This window comes from Gobius niger, assembly GCF_951799975.1.
Source record: "Gobius niger genome assembly, chromosome: 5".
NCBI classification, from domain to species: Eukaryota; Metazoa; Chordata; class Actinopteri; order Gobiiformes; family Gobiidae; genus Gobius; species Gobius niger.
Window position 1 is genome coordinate 15,934,447 of NC_136856.1, and position 17,169 is coordinate 15,951,615.

Here is a 17,169-nt window from a genome sequence, read left to right on the forward strand (position 1 = left end):
GTAAGCTGCAAGATGGCCCAGTGGGTTAAGCTGCACAACACATGGGCACTTTTCCCCATCGTGAGTTCTTATTGTAAGACAGAGCTGACCACAGATCTGTGACCCTCCATGTTGTAGACTCTTCAATATGCAGCACTCATAAAAACAAGTTTGAACAACCCTGAACTAGAGACTAGAGATAATATGAAGAATGTCTTTCCCTGCTCTCGAATCCCGCCGGTGCACACTGTCCTTGGGCAAGACACTTCACCCACCTTGCCTCTAGTGTCTGCGTACACTGGTGTGGGAATGAGAGTGTGAGTGGGTGAGATGGGTGAGAGGCTTGATGTAAAGCGCTTTGAGTGCCTAAAGCAGCTCTTAACTCTCAATAGTAGTCCGAGCATAGAACGAGTGAGCCGGCGACCGCTGATTTATGTGAGGCAGGCCCAATCCAACAGACAAACTATCCTCGAATTTTGGAAGAAGTTCATAAGATAAGATAAGATAAGCCTTTATTGATCTCACAATGGAGAAATTCACTTGTTACGTCAGCTCTCAAGAAACACTCAAGAGAATGTGCGATGAAAGAACACGATCATATGCAAACAAATCATTGTAAACAGAGGTATCTTATACATACAATCAATGAAACACATTTAAAGGTGCAAAAAATATGAATAATATTTTTTTTAAAAAGTATGAAATATCAGAAAATGTCAACATTGGCAGTTCATGTGATTCATATGCTTTAATCTCCTCACCCCTGCCTTAACCGAGCTTATTTTTTTCAGTCCAGCTTTACCCAAATCTAAAGCCTCATTTAAAAGCTAAGACCAACAAAACTGATCAGAAGATTTTTCCTCCAGGCACTTTTTTGTTGGACGTTTTTGTCACTTTTTCATCACTTTTTTGTTGCTTGCTTTGTTGCGCTTTTGTCACTTTATTGTCGCCTGCTTCGTTGTCGCTGTTTGATGCTTTATTTGCTGCGTTCCTCATTTCCGTTTAGTTTTTGTCGCTATTATGAGTCTTTTCAAAAAGCTTTTAGACTTGAGTAAAGTCGAACTGGAGAAAATGTGCTCATAAGGTGGGTGTTAACCTCTTGTTAATAGAAAGTTGTCCAAATGCGTTAGAAACATAAATAATTGGCAGCTGGATCAACAAAAAGAGATTTAGCCGACGTGTGTGGATGGAAGATGCCACGATGAATCCTCGGATCTTCTCCTCTGATCGAGTTTTCTAAAGTACAGGATAGACTGTGTCATTTACAGAGAGTGGTATGAACTGACAGCGCTTGATGTGAGTTTTGGGGCCGTCCTCCCGACAGCTGTGGACGATCGTTGTCTGGGCTGCGTCTCTCAGCGAGGACAGTTGAAGAGGAAGCAGTTGCCCACATGAGGAGCTGGGGGGGAGATCGCTCATCAACACGTCCCAACACAAGTGTGGGAGACATATGTGGTCCAGGTTCCTATCACTGATCACTTATGGAACCACAGGGTTAAAGACCTCCATCGGACCATCTCCATAACTGCTCATAAATATTCATTTTAGCAGGCCAACACATTTCCAGATGGATTGAATGTTTTCACAAGTCCATAAAAGGAGCTGTAGGTTTATGCTAATGCTGGTCACTGCTTGCCAAAACCGCTAAAACATAAACAAACCAAATGTACAGTGCATAACGGAATTACTTTACCATCTATATTCTCTCATTGTGTTGATTATAGGACGCCCGCAGCTGCTGATGGAGTCTGACAGCAGTGTTTGAATAGCTTGATTTCTGCCAAGACTTCTAATTCCAAATCAAATCAGATTTTTTTTTTCAGAATAATGGTAGAAATGACATCCGTGATAATGATAAGTACCGCTCACAAATGCAGAAGAACAAAGCTTGCTCTGCGTGACGGGGATCGGTGGTGTCTAATTGGTGTAAAATTACTAAAGCTCTTGGAGGTTGTTTGGTTTTGCTGCAGCCTGGGTGTTTGTGATCTACAGGGGATCTGTCAGATCTTTACTGACGGAGACCAGGATGCCAGGCACCGCTGGGAATGCTGGGAATGCTGGATGGCCTTTCACAATGACCTGTTATATGTGCATATGCGCTGGTGTGTGGAGATGTTCGTTGCACTAAATGGACTCCCATGATTGCTGTCAGAAATAGACTCATTACGGAGAGCTTGTTTTGTTTTAAAGGCATGCGACCTTTTGTAGATACACAAGCTATTTTAACGTTTCCATTTTCATTTGTAGAAAGGTACTGCTTTTCGGCCGGCTGTGTAATACATCGATTTCAGGAACACTGGATTTGTGGAATGAAGAACAGATGTGCTTTAGATAATGAAGTTGAAAATAGATTTCTTTGACATTTTGCATTGTTTTGTTGTGTTTGGCCTAGCGTCACTACACAAGGCCGTCAGATCCTTATGTAAGCGCACATGCACAAGCAGTATGTTTGCTAATTGTGTTTAAAGAGCTGTGGATACGTGTCACTGAGATCGCTGATAAGTCTTTTATTGATGCCTGTTGCATGTGGAGAATCCAGGCCTTGTGGTTAGCATCTGTCATGCTCTTATCAGAGCTGCTGGGGGCCAGGCTTCCTGATCGATCGTCTGTTCCTGCTGAGTTTATGCCCCCAATTTGTAAAAAAGACAAGCCATAAAAAGCCAATTTCAACGCAGAGGAGTTTAAATTCTGCTTTTCACGCAAAGGTCACTGGTACCGCAAAATGAGTTTCCAGGATTTTCCATCACTCCATAAAACTTATTGAGGATGTTACACGTTTATATCTAAGTTAAAGCAGAACTAAGTAACTTCTGTACCATAATATATCCTTATTGTGGTCCCTCTGGGGTTAATACAAGTATTGATAGGATGATTGGGGGTCTTTCTTCTCCCCCTAGTGTCTCTGGCTAGAAAACCACACTTGCAGCTTTCCCTGCTCCAACCCGGAGGCCCCAATACACACTAATGGAATCACAAAGAAGAAGCTAACAGGCTAACGGGCAAAGCTAACTACGTGCTAGGGCCACTTAAACAGTATTTACAGCAAAGTTTGAGTGAAAAAGAATATCTCCATTGTGTAATTGGATGTACAATGTCCCTCTCTCCCTTACTCTCATAACATGCTATGACATCTGCAGTGGCGTTTATGGCTTCTAGGGCAGGGGTAGGCAACGTCAGACCTGGGGGCCAAATCCGGCCCTCCAGCACAGAACCTCTGGCCCTCAAGGTGATTTTGAGAAACATAATGACACATTTACATTACATACAGTACATTTTTAAGGTTAAATGGGAGAAATACTGTCAATACACCCAATTAGGTCATATCATGTACAACTCTGGCATTTGTAGAAAGTACACTGAAAAAAAATATATATATATATATATATATATATATACATCGTCTTATCGCCAATGGAACAAGTCATTATTCTCTTAACAGACTGTATTGTATAATTTCATGTGAAAAACAAAAAAAGTTAATTTATCTGATTTCAAAGTGGGTTTTATGCTTGTTCCATTGGCATTAGCATTTGTATCTTTATCTTAGATTAGACTCAAATTCAACATAAAGAACCTTTATTCAAGCAATTTTAAGTCATTTTTCTCATTTAAGATGGTAAAACTTGCCTACCGCTGTTATAGTGGATCATTTGGTAGTTTGGGTTTCTCAAAGACAGAGGGCCAGATCTTGTGGCGGCGCACGGGGCGGCGCAGGCTCTTGGCGAATTATTTTCCGAGTGGCGGCGCTATATGTGCCATTCGCCTCCGCCACCTGTGAGGGGGCGTCACAAGAGGTGGTGACTGCACTGATGGAAACACGGCTGACATTGGTCGGCTCAAAAGAAGGCCGTTTTCTCCAGAGCTTGGCCTTTTGTGCGGAGTTTCCGGACAGCGTTTTCCCTAGGAGGGGGCAGAATCTCCTGTGCGGCGAGTGTTTTGGCGATGATTTTAGTCGGGCCTTGAGCCTCAGCCGATAAACTTCCCACCGTTAAACGCAAGGTGAAGGATGCGTTGTGGATTGGACCGTCTTGTTTCAGCTCTAGAAAACAATCTATGTTTCGCTGCGAGTTCGGAAACCTCACAGACTTCGTTCTTGTAGTTGATGTCCACCTGCTGCCGTAAGGACATCTTTAGTGTGTGAGTATTCTCCATTTCTAACTCATCTAACTCACTGTGGTGTCCAAGTGTTTTAATGTGAACAATAACTCCAGTATTTTAACTTTTAAAATCTCCATTAGTTTACAATTGCTGCTAATCCCATAATGCTTAGCGATATGACATCACATTCCTGAAGTCTATTGATCCGTCTAAATTTTTGTGTTTTATTCCATGAATTAAAAAAAATACAAAAAAGTACGATCCAAAGCGCATTCAACTGCCGGTTTTAAAAATCAGTCCCATTGTGATTTAAAGGGACTATACAGAGTTTAAAAAAATGTTAAAATTATGCATTCCCCTACACATGTTCAAGCAATGTCCTAAGGCAGGGGTAGGCAACGTCAGGCCCGGGGGCCAAATCCGGCCCTCCGCAAATGCAAGAAATGGTGTCAGTATTTTAAAAAATTCCTGGCAGAGCACCCCACTTACCCATATATATGTAATGTAAAACACGTCGGCCCTCCACAACGCAAACTGGCCTATCCATGCTCTAGGGGCATGAGTTAGTACTGCTTTAAATGCTCAATCATTGGGTTGTACTGCAGTTGATTTAGAGAATCAGCGATAGATATAAGACACAAGAAACATTCACAAAAGAAGATTTACTTTTATCACACAAAATGTTATTTTAAAATTGACTGCGTTAGAAATACAAGACATAAAATATTTTCAGCGATAGTCTTTCAACTAGAATGTCAGATGTTTTATTTGGGTTGAGCTGCTGCTTTGGCTCATCGTGGTCACACTTGTCCCGGGATGGGAGTATCAGGTTGACTGCACATTCCCCGCTCCACATTACAGGGCACAAACACAGCAGCAAGTGCCACTGCGCCGAGGCTCATGGCATCATATTGTCTTCATGCATGTGACAGGTATGCTAATCCTGCTGCCCCACTTTACTCAGTTAATAGAAGGACACATTCACCTTGTACATTTTCAGACAAACAGCCAGGCATTTAGGTATTTATGCTTGATGGACAACTGCCTGGGCCTCAGCCAAGATGCTTAAAAGAAAAGCTCCCATGCAGAAGGAGCTTGGCATAGTGCAGGCTTATTTTTATCCAACTCTTAAATGCATGTGTATAGAGACAGACAGGCTATTCTTGTCTGGAAACTCATCTGAGAGAGAGCCCAGAGCTGTGTCAATGTCTCCTGTGGAGTTTCATGTCACTGTCACTTCTGCACGCTCCGTTCCAGTGTGTTGATATAAAATGTTCATGTTTCTTTGCAAAGATTTGACCAAATGTAGTTATAATATGTATGGTTTACCTTCACGTGGACTATTGCTCTGTCCTATGCTCCAATGACTCTTAGTAGAAGAATGCTTTCACTGTGCGATATGTTTGCAAAGAGGCCAGAACAATGAGAACAAGAATGCCATATCAATTATGAATTATCAGTTGCGTTCCAAACTTATTCCTTACTTTCTCAGGTATGAGTTTATAAGCAGGTAACACAACTTCAACACTGGCACAGTACACAGTATACAGCCAATTGTATAATGAAGCAGAAAATATGTGACCTGTATTCTAATGTTAATAACTAGGGCTGGGCAATTCATCTAAATTCAATCAAAATCGCAATCTCTACTTTGGTCAATCACAATAATCGTCACATGACTTTATAATCGTCAAGTTTACAGCTGTTTCTTCAGCGGAAACAGCTCCTTGTTTTAGTATTTGGTAAATGAAACTGTCAGATTTTTTATTTTATTTTTCGTTTGAGCTGAAGTTCGAATACAGGGTGTGTTCATGAACCATCAATATGAGACAAAAAACATGATTATTATTTTATCCTCCAGCCCTATTTATAATGACTGAAGAATAAACTATTACTACAGAGCGCATGCAGGTCTGTTTTACAGTTTACAAGGAGAAAAGGGTATTGGGTCTTAAAATATACAAAAGTAAAAGCGGTCAATAGACAATACATAAGTAGGTCCAAGCATTAGGGCTGAAGTGCACAACTTAAATCCATTTTTCATATTAATTTGGCATTGATTTGTCTGCCTGGGTTTGGGACTGGTATTAACTTTGTCATGGATGTTGCCTTTTGCTGACCAGAAACATAAGGTCAGTCGGTCCAGCCTGTGCTGTGTTTCCCAACTATCTGATTAAATCTCTATTGACTGTGGTGAAGAAGTTGTTTCCCAGTCTGGAAGTCCCATTTGTTCCAACTTCTGGGGCAATTGTGGCTAATTTTACTTGTGCCTGGAAAGTTTTTATTCTAGACGTTGACGTATCCAGTGGCGTTTAGTGCAATAAGTGTTAATGCCGTGTGGCCCTTGCCGGTGTGTGGCCTCTGGGTGGGTCTGAGTGCTGGGCTTCCCTCTGGGGCACGACTACTACTGCCACGCTTCACTCACTTCCACACACTGTGAACCAGACCTGCGCATTATTTTGTTAGCCAAATAATCCTCGCTTTAAAAATGGAACAATCACGATAATGTGTATAATCAAATACAGATGATGACTGGAGAGAAATCAGCGCAAATTAATTCTGTCAGTCGCAATGTGTGGTTGCAATGTACAGTGTTGAAAAACGGTGCTGGAGGCTGACAGGGCTTTGTCTCAACAGTATTGTTCTGGCTCATGGAAAACAGCGCATGAGGAGCAAGTGTGGTTTGCGCTCCCAAACTTCATAAAGGCCTACGTCAAACACTCCCTCTGTGTTTAAGTTCCATGGGAATGCTTCAGGAGTTATGCTGAATGCACTTGACTGCTTTGGACCGGAGCGTCTCATTGGGAAAGTGGTCTTGTCAAGAGCACTTGGTCCAAGAGTCAAATGTATCAAGAGGTATTAGACCAAACTAGACTGTCATATATTATAGAGCGAAGTTCAGTTATTAGTGTTCCTGGTGTTGCAAAAAGTTGACAGATTTTCATATTGTTCATAAATGGGCAATTATTGGTCCAGAAAGAAAAGTGTTTACAGCAAGAAGGGTAGGCAGCACGGTGGCGCAGTGGTTAGCGCTCGGGCCTCACATTAACAAGTGTGTGGAGTTTGCACGTTCTCCCCGTGTCTGCGTAGGTTTCCTCCGGGTAGAGCGGATTCCTCTACCATTAAAAAGCTATAGGAATGTCACAATAATTACTATACAGTATCGACTTCGTTTGATTGTTCAATATAGATAAACAATACATTTATAGGCTCAATATTCGTCATTTCAGCTTTAGAGTTTGTTTCTGTGACATTTAAAAATCTTCAGTAATGATCTTTATTGCAACATTTTCCTACCTCAATACATCTAACTTTAAATGTTGTTATTGTGACAGCCCTACTAAAACATGTACAATAGGTTTCCCTCTGGAGCCAAGACTCTCCTGAAAAAGAGATTCTTAATCTCCTGGTTAAAGAAGAACTAAGTAACTTGTTTACTCAATAAATCCTTTTCGTAGTCCCTGTGGGGGTAATACAAGTGTTAATGGGATGATTGGGGGGGTTCCGTCATCTGCCCCTGGTGTCTCTGGCTAGGAAACCACATTAATGGAATCACGAAGAAGAAGCTAACAGGCTAACGGGCAAAGCTAGCTGCGGGCTTGCGCCACTTAAACAGTATTTACAGCCAAGTATCTCCATTGTGTAATTGGATGGACAATATCCCTCTCTTCCTTTGTCTTTTCTGTCAGCGTAGTATTTACTCTCACGGACAATTAATGAGTAAAAAAGCGCCCCCTGCTGTGACACCTGCAGTGGCGCTTATGGCCTCTAGGGGCATGAGTTAGTGCTGCTTTAAATAAAGGTCAAATAAATTAGACCTTGCAAGCTGGCACATTTTTCTTTGTGATAATAAAATAAAACAAAGAACAATCAACTATTACATTTTCTCAAAAAAAGAAAGAAAAAGGAGGTTTTACTATATCACAGATACCACGTTCCCAACAGTGCTCTCAGTGTGGCATGCTGTATGTGACATTGACTGAAACCAGCCTTTCTCTGTGTCGTTTCTTGCATTACTTTACTCACATCTCTTTGCTTAGTGCTTTATAAGTTGCAGGGGAGAGCGATTTTGTCCGGAAATCATTAAAGTGTGCGGCTTGGCGTGTTGCAGGAGTGTGTTTGGCATGCCGTCGCTCTCTGATGCCTATCACTCTGATTAGAAATGTCATTAGTTTCAGCTCTTGGCCTGCAAAAACATGTTTATATATGGACATGTGAGTTGCATAAGTGCACACTTTCCCTATTTGTTGTTTTGACTGAATTTTCTTTGAGGCCAGTCTCTTCTCATGTTGTGCATTAACTTAAATTTAACATTAAACTTGCGTTTTGTTTACATTGCTCTGTGTTTTGTGTCTGGTAGCTTACATTTGTGTTTTGTACTTGTATGACAGATGCTTGTGAGTAAACACTCCTGGCCTCTTCCAGATGGGACATCAAATGCGTCTCTAGTAAATAGCTAAATAAGAGAACGTGCTTTGGGGTCTTTTAACAGTTGATTTATGGAAACAGATTGGTTGTGACATCTTATTTGGCTTTGGGGCTCTTCCCACGCTCCAGGACAGACTTACATCACTGTCTTGTATAAACTACTGCATGAATTAGTGTTCCCTGGTAACTTTCCTTGTAGTAAAGGGACAGTAAATGACTCCCTCTGTCCACTATTGTTTAAAATGTGAAGGCACTCGTGTCACTTATAGGTTGAGGAAAAGGGAGAGGACCCTATCACTTCTGTAGCAACCAACTTGTAAGTTAATATATGAAACAAATACAAACGTTTGGCCGCAAGAAATATAGAAAATTGGCCTAGTTTTTAATTTGATGTCTACAGCACATCTTGTGTTGAATAGTTAAGTCAACACAATACTCAAATAAAATGTGTAAAGTTTGGGATTGAATGTTATGAATTCATTGCTACCAGAGAAATCTGGTAAAGCAACTAGATTAATCTTAGTATATCAAAAAGTAGAGAATGGAAGAACTCTGTTAGCTGCCAGATCACTCCTGATAAATGCACCGCATAACCTTAAAAAGGTAGTTACAAAGAAAAAGGTTCAATGGTCTAATCTTTGGCTCACCTTTAGCTTTGATTATAGCACGCACTCGCTGTGGGATTGTTTCTAAAAGCTTTTGAAATATCAGGAGATCTAGTGTTGTGTTAATTTTTCAACAACATCTTCTTTTAATGATGGGAGAGTGTGACCACTGTGCAAAGGCCTCTCCAGCACATCCTCAAAACTCTCAATGGAGTTAAGATCTGAACTCTGTTGTGGCCAATCCATGTATAACATTGATGTTTCCCTGAGCCACTCTTTCACAATGTGAGCCCAGTGAATCCTGGCATTGTCATCTTGGAATAAGCCTGTGCCATTAGGGAAGAAGAAATCCATTGATGGAATAACCTTTTCATACAGGATGATCTCAGCTCATCTCATATTTGGGTACATAGTGTTGCTGCAGGTCAACTGCACCAACCCCAGACCATAACAGGGAGTTAAATCCAGGTGTCGACAGTTTACATCTAACACACTGTAGTGCATATGCTTTTATGTGAACTATACCTAAAGTACTTTACATTGAACAATCTCCATTAGCTTCTTCTTATTATTGAATGCACCAGGTATCCCAGAAATCCTGGTAGTTTTGACAACATTATCCTGAGCTCTATCACTAGTTTTTACCATCGTTTGGTTTGTTCCAGCTCTTCTGGACTTATTGATATATGAAAAAGGATGTCTTGTCTGTCTGTGTTCTAGATCGCTCTATTTTCTTCTGATTTACTGCTATATTTGCTGAAGGCTCCATGCTCTCTCTAATGTTTTGGGCCTGGCAGAGGAATGTGTTTGAAGCGCTGTGAGGAGTACGCTGCCCTCTCTCCCTCCCGCTCTGGCATTCTGTCTGAGGAGCTTAGGCCTTGCCCTTGGTGGTGCATTTCCTCCGCTCTGCTCCTCTTTCCTCCCCCATAGACCTCCCCCTGGTGCCCCCTAAAGCCCTCTGATCCTACTCTCTGCCCCCATGGTACTGTTCTGTCTCCGTATGTTCACCTCAACATGCTACGGGGCGTCCCGTGAGGCCCAAAGGTGTGACCCCCAATTGGCTCTACCTTGGCTTGCTGTTGGATGGGGATGAATTGCGCTCATGGGAGTCGGGTCACGATCAACCGTCAAACTCAACTTTTGGTAACTCAGATGTGGAGAGAATGATCTGACGACGTGAGGACAGATGTGTGCCACTTCTCATGATCGTCTCCTTCTGCACATCTGGCTCAGGGTCAATGCCACTCAACAAAGCTGTATACATGTTTTATTTTTGAGGTTTTGATCATATTATAATGCTGATCAAAAACATACCTGAAATGTTTAATGTTTCTGTAATCGGCTCAACACGCCAGCCCACACTCTGATATACGTCTGACAGAGTAATCCATGCAATTTCTCTGAGTTTTTAAGTCAAGAAACCTTCACCAAACTTGATCCTTGCCACAAAGGAAAGAAAAGCGCCCTCCACTGGACTTTTGTATAACTACATATGAATACATTTGCACAACCATGGGCTGTTTTCTCAATGCATTCTCTGAACCATGGCATTTTACGTTCTTAGTATATCAAAGGGTCATGTTCTGAATCCCACTGGTGTAGTTTGACCTCAATTATTAGATTAGAGAAACCTAAACAAGGAGCTGTCACTGTGAACAGCCATAAATCAGAACTTTTTGTGTACTTTAACTTAGTCCTCTGCATTTTCCTTGCCTTAATTGGTGGCCGTTTGTTAAAGTGCTAATTGGAGCGTTATGTCGAGGTGCTCGATCTCTGATGACCTGGGACTGGCCTGTTTGTGTGAATGTGCAATACCAGGAATGGGAACATTGCTCTTCCACAGGCCACACAAAGAAATACTGGCAAAAATATATTGCTACATAATCCACAGATATGCATCACTTGTGTTTGACAGAGAATTTACTCCTGAATGATACCAACGGTCCAGATGTGCGGGGCTTCATGGAACATGAGAGGAGTAACCCAAACAACTTTGAAACGTATAGCGTTAATCTGTCTTGCATAAGCACATTAAGAAAAATAGGCTCATGTGTTGGGAGTTTACCCTGAAAGTATAAGTACGCGCAGGAGGACATCTGTAAGCACCAAGACAGAATGGGCCATATTTAATGGTAAGTAACCGCCTCAGCTCCAGTCTGACTAATTGCACCCCAACGGCCCATAAATTCCAACGAGCACTTTTGCTAAATGAGGCTTTTGACAAAATCAGAATTTGGCTGAAGGTGCGTAAAATTTTTCATTTTTCTTTTCCGCAATGCAGTGATACTCCAGCTTAAGTTTTGAGGTCTTCCCCAGTGGCAGTCAACAGGATGACAGCATAGCCCCTGGGTGCTGACAGATGAATCTCACGCTGCGGTGGACTATTTGATATTTTGTTCCCCTTTAGTAACCCCAAAATCCATCTTCGCCCTTCCAACTGAGAGACCAAAGCCTAGCCGGGCCACAGCACTCAGTTTGGGACAAGATGGGCTTCCTGGTGGGTGATAAGTGACGGAGCGGGGCTTGAGTGGGCAGGGGAACAGGCGCGGTGATACCTCTCGCAGGGTCAAGGGGCAGGTCAGAGGTCATTTGTGAGGGAGATGAAGAAGGGGCTGGAGCTCTCAGAGGTAGGCCAGGGCGCAGATGGGGACCAATTAGGTGCTGTAGAAGTCATGGGAAAGACCTGTATTATGACCGCTATAGACATGTGTTTGTGCCTATAAGTGTAAACTAGCTTTGTCTTGCAACGAATGCCCAAATATTGAGAGTGAAAGCATAATAATCAAAGTAGAAAGCAGCCCGACCAGCGTAATTAAGAGGTTTGTTTTTTTGACGTGCTACACATTAATCTTACAGAGGAAATTCTCAATGCTATTTAAAAAGGTGCACGCAAAGCTCTTTATTTCCATCTGGCCTGCTTGGTTACATGATGTTGTGTGCAATGGACTTGTTTCTGTGTGATGGGCACTGTGACTAATGACTGTGTGTCAGGCAGAAGAAGACATAACAGATTGGCAGATTAAACGCATGTCGGCCTGAACATTTTCTGACCTTTGCGTATTTTGACTTCCAAAGATCACAGATGCCAATTCAGCCTTTTTGCAAGGTTTTCTGAAAGAGGATGCGCCTCGGATTGATGTCAGGCTGCCACTGCATCTTTCTTTGTTCTCAGCATCTCAAAAACGTACACACTCTACTTTAAACTTTCCATTGTAATGCTGTCGTCGCTCTAATTACCTTCTGGCCCCATAATAAAAATGAAATCTGTGCACAGGGAGCATTTCCAGTTTGTCAGGAAGTGCTAAACGGACTTAGATAGAGCTGATATGCACAGAGATGTCAGAGATACTGAGGGGCTGTGTGCAATTACACTAAGAGACGTGGGGTAAGGTCAGCAGCTGTTACCTGAGGCCACAGCACTGGGAATTTAGAAGCTGAAAATTAAAATTTACAAATAGACATTCTTATGCATGTTTAATTTTATGATTTGTGGTTTCTTCTCAGGGCTTCTCTTACCTGAATGTGAAAGCACACGTGTTTCTGTTGACCAGAGTGTTGTAAAGGCTTAGGCATCAGCTCGTGCTGGTGTCTAACTGCTGTGATTCAGGTAATGACTGACATCTGTCACTTCAAACATGTCCATCCTGATATTAAAACCTCGTGTCTCTCAGTAACATTGTCAGCATTCTTCCTTTGACGTTTTATCTCCAGATGCGCCTCTTGGGGAAGAGCTTTTGTAGTATTTCTTCGTCTACTTTTTGCAAATGCGCTTCTTTGCGTTGCCGTGTCTGTCAGTGGCAAACACAAGTGGAAACACGTTTACCTGATGTTGAGGACCAAGAACTGTGCTGCGCTTGATATCAACGATATGAACTCGATACATTGGCGAGTACAGACTGCCACCAAAACATTAGGCTGTCTTTGATTCCACAGCCCTGATGGGTAGTTCTGTGGTGATTTTTTATTGCCAGCTCAGCAAATACACAAGTAAAGAATAGTTCGGTTGTTGGAAAATGCTACCACTATCTTTAACTCGAGCCATGGACAACAGTACTCGCAGAATATTGTATAATGTACAGTGGCAAAAGGACAATGACCAGCGCAATGTGTTTCCAGTCAGTGGTGAAAAGGCCTTTTAACTCCTCTTGGAGGAAGGTTATGCGATGAAAATTTACTGCCAAGTTTTCAAAATGTCTCCACATGACCCGTATAGATAGTGGTTTATTCCGATAATGCACAACATGGTTGTGATTTAGGACCAAAGTGGAGATAAAACAGAGCAGATGATGACAAGGTGATATTTATTTTATGCATTTGATCATGAAATAAAACCATACCGTTATCTCAACATTATATATGGACTAAATCTATTCGGAGGATTGACAGAGTTCAATGTTTGTCCACCTCCTGCTTTTCAGCACCGTTTACTGAATCACAAACTCAAACCAGTGGCGGGGGGACCTGATTGGCCGAGAGCGGCTCCTGGCAGCTCTTGCTTCCTCTCGGCCCTTTGATGTTGACAGTGCCACAGTTGGAGAAGTTGAGGCTGGAGGACTTTAGTCTGTGTACGGATCAGATTCAGTGAAACTCAAACACATGGGGAAATATAAATGTTTGGGACGGCACTGTTTTTAGTGGCAGCTCAGCGTTATACACAAGTGGCCCGAACATCCATTTTTAATTTCCTACGAGCACTATTAGTAACAGGCATAAACAAACATGTGGGAGACGGTACCTGTCACAATAGAAGAAGCAGGTGGATGTGCAAAGGTTTTCTCTTTGATGGTTTGCTTGAATACATATTTAATTTCTGTTTTTGTTTGTTTGGAGAGCAGAGCACAGTGCTGTTTCCCTGCAGCTCTATCTCTGCAGGAAAACAGGAGACAAAAAGATTGGGAACCACTGCAGTGAATGTGGAGGGGTGAAGAATGAATTTCTGGGGTCTAAACTTGAGATGCGACTGTCTTGTCTCTTATCAATTATATCTATTAATAAACTAATGGAAAAAACATTACACAGGGATCACTGGACTTTTTTACTACTAGGAAATATGATACAGATTTAAATTAGCATAGTGCTAATTTAAATCTTTTTAATCTAGCTGCACATTGTCCTTCAAATAAAGTAAACTAAACTAAACTATAGGTTACTCACAGCACAAAGTGATCAGATCATAACAACTCGTGCAATACAAATATGACATCAGTTATTGCATTTCATAAACACTTGGTCAATCCGGCTTTGGCTTTTTTATTTAATTAGGTGATCCAATCATAATTTCTGTCCCAGCTTTGATAAGTTGCCGCTAACTGTGGCATGCTGTGGCTCGCAATATATTGTACTATACAGACTATACTATTTTGCGCGCCGATCAGAAAAAGTACAAACTAACTGAGCTATATTCACTGAGATCTAGTTGGTGAAAGTTGTGTTTTTAAAGCACCTAGCACCAAGATACCCGATAGCATATTTTTTCAGTATCAGCTCCAAAATCTGATTCTAGTATTGGATCGGTGCATCCCGAGTCTAGACAACGTGCTGGGAGCATGGGAAGTGCGATGGGGCAGTGGTGTCCGGTGGTAAGGGGTGAGGCATGGCCTTGATGTATATGTAAAGTTTTATTTACCATCAAACTATGTAGTTTACGTACCGTAGCCTTTTACTATTGCAAAACCATTTGAATGAATTAACAGCAGCCATTGATCTTTTAGATTCAGTTATGTTACAAAGTGTAGTGTCTAAAAGTTTTAGGGTCACTCTTAAGACCTCGTTCTGCTGGGTCCGCTTTAGGGCTTGGGAAGAATACTTTCCTTTAGTGCGGGAGTCACTCATCCTGTCCGCAGACAGCTGACCCCGTGGCCAGAGCCTCGGCTAACCTCCCAACGACCATCTCTCTGACCGAAGTGCTCTAATCAATCCTTTTTAGTGGCCCGTATGAAAGAAAGGGCATCACTGATGTGTCGGCACTTGGACATAGGAGTCTCGAACATAGACCTCACACAGATGGCACCAATAGGGAAGCCACATAAAAAGAAGGTTATTAAGAGTCACCGTTTTGTTTTGGGAGTGACACGTACCACACTGGACGTCCTGCAGGGGGGTTTTCTCCCAATTACAGCGGGAGCGTTTGCATATGTGCACAGGTTACATGAGAACTGATGAGATAAAGTTAGACTAACGAAATGTCATGGTCGCTCTAAAGCCAGGTGGAAGTAAAACCCGGGTTGCCATGACTCTGGAATGAGGCCAAATAATGTTCTTATGGGCCTTTTTTTCCTTTGTATAGTAGGTCTTCGTAAAACAAAGCCAGGTCCTTAATGTCCGAGCCTAGCAATAGGTAACCATTCATTTTTAATCAATGTTTTAAAATGAAGAAAACTTGAAACTTGAGCCATAGGTTCTGAAAACATATAGTTTGCTATGCATTCCACATTAACTAAACTCAGCTCATTTAAAACTGCTTTAGACTTTTCACTTGGCCTTCATTTTATGGTTTACTTCTAATAGAACCAATTGATATTGTTTTTTTATGTGACTAGTACGTGATACACTTTAGAGTCCTGGAACATCATGAGCATATACTTTTGATACAGATCATAGATTCTGATAAAACATTTTTAACATTATTTCCCAATGAGATGATAAAATGTAGGGGGAAATGTCAAAGATAAGATAAGATAAGATACTTTGTTTATCCCAAAGGAAAGTTCCTCCAGAAGCATCGGCACAAATCACAAAACTGCTCTGCTTTAAGTAACTGCCAAATAATACACACAGTATATTAAAGTTATCATGTGCATAAGTCATCTAAAGTTCAATAATGTATAAAGTGCCACATCCTTCTGTGGCACCACTCATCAATACATTACAAGAATTTAATTTGAATAGTATTAGCCGCCTTCTCATCGGACCAGAGCCTGTCATGTTCAGGGCCTGTTTAGTGGCTGCACTGATGAGTTTTAGCCTCACTCATGGTACTTGTTAATGTTTCTGCAGCCTGTTCCCACTCTGAACCCCATCAGCCCGGGAGCGCGTCCAACTCCCCATTGTTTTCCCCTGTTTTTGGTTTTCTCATTAAATCCAGTGTGTTTTTGCATAAATGCCCAACATGCACGCAGCCAGTTGCACTATATTTCCCCTGTCGCATGTTGCAATCGTATTTAGATGTTACGAAGTTTAAAAACCAGCGCGGCGTTTACAGTGGAGCAGTCTGAGCGTCTCAATCTTTTACCCACGCACTGTGTGTGACCCCCACGCTTGTTGGTAGCTGTTATCAGTAGAGGTGTGATAAAGACTTGTAGCAGGGAGGAGGTTTCAACTATGTCTAAAGATGTGTCTCCCACGTCTCTTCAGTTCGTTGGCCCAAGACGAAATGAAAAAGTAGAGATAGGAAACCCTAAGTCATGTCTGTTTTGAGATATGTTTAATCCACAATAACAAAGAGGGTGCGTCGGCCATTAGGAGTGCATTTTACAATCATCATACTATCTAAAATGTATCGGTTGGATGCTTTTAAAGGTTTTTCTGTTATCATTTCCCAACGTTTCAAAAATAAGGAAGTACAGAGTTACTCATATAAAGTTTTCTGATCATTTTGGTAACTTTCTTTTAAATACAAATCTTTGTTTTGTCATTTTGTACTTTTATTGGTCAGCTTTTGTTGGCATTGCCTCCAAAATCAAACCAAGCAGTGCTAAACTCACTGTTAGGAAGTAATTAGTCTGCATGACCAAGAAAAACCTGAGCTGGTCAGAGCTCTTGATCCAGGCCTGGGGGAGTTATTAACCAACTTGCTGCTCACTTTTTTTGAGAGAGGGGGGGGGCTTTTGTTCAGGACGACACAACCTAAACCTACACTCTGGAGGGGATTAAGCTGCACCTTCTGGAACCCTCACTTTGTCTTTCGGACCCGGGACTTTTATGCCATTTCTGTCAAACGTCGATGTCACACAAAACACGGCGTTATCTCCCGTCGTCCCGCTGAATGGAATCGAATCCGGGCTTATCTGTGCTCATTTCCTGCCCGCCTCACACCTCAGCGCCCGCCCCAGGTCCTTAA

The 17,169-nt window shown here is 41.9% G+C and overlaps 1 protein-coding gene across 1 annotated transcript in view; it reads left to right on the forward strand.

Moving 5' to 3' along the window:
* Window positions 1–17,169, forward strand: part of LOC306963054 (uncharacterized protein) — a 163,580-nt gene that overhangs the window by 26,562 nt on the left and 119,849 nt on the right. The window lies entirely within an intron of this gene.